The 614-nt window shown below is 39.9% G+C and overlaps 1 non-coding gene across 1 annotated transcript; it reads left to right on the top strand.

The window, feature by feature from the left end:
* Positions 1 to 300: 300 nt before the first annotated feature.
* TRNAR-UCU (transfer RNA arginine (anticodon UCU)) lies at positions 301 to 374 on the top strand. Its single transcript has one exon. It is a non-coding gene; the product is annotated as a tRNA-Arg (tRNA).
* The last annotated feature ends 240 nt before the right edge of the window (positions 375 to 614 follow it).

The following is a 614-nucleotide window of genomic DNA, read 5'->3' as shown; positions in this document are numbered from 1 at the left end:
TAAAGCATCCTTGCATTCCACACCGTCTTTTAGATGTCATTGTTCTCAGATCTGCCAGAACCATATTACAGTGCTCTATGTAGTGATGCTCCTGCATCCCTAATTAACACATTCCTCCCCTCCCTAGCCAGCTCCAGCCTAGTGGCGTGGAAGCACTTGTGCTGAGCTACATTCCTGCATCCTGATTTTACAGCATTCCCTGGTACAAGGGAGGATGCTGAGATGATGCAGCAGTGATGCTGTGGATGCAGAAGGTATATCCTTTTTCAGAGCTGGTGCTGATGCTGAGCAAGCGGTGAGGTCTCTGTGGCGCAATGGACGAGCGCGCTGGACTTCTAATCCAGAGGTTCCGGGTTCGAGTCCCGGCAGAGATGGTTCCTGCCATATTCTTTTGTTTTAAATAAAAACCCATATTAATATATTGAATTCAATTTACCATGATCATCGGTTGGAGATATCAGATGGTAGACTTGGTGATTGTTTCAGAAAAGATGCTTACACCACACTGAATGGAATTTTCGTAATAATTTTTAAATAAAAAAAAAATTTAATTAAAGAAATAGCATATTTATAACATATATTTTTTTATATAATTAAAAAATAGCATATTAATA

Source organism: Lithobates pipiens, unplaced genomic scaffold (assembly GCF_037356315.1).
Source record: "Lithobates pipiens isolate NorthernLeopardFrog02 unplaced genomic scaffold, aLitPip1_a1.2 Scaffold_30, whole genome shotgun sequence".
NCBI lineage: Eukaryota > Metazoa > Chordata > Amphibia > Anura > Ranidae > Lithobates > Lithobates pipiens.
This window is presented reverse-complemented; position numbering and strand designations above follow the sequence as displayed.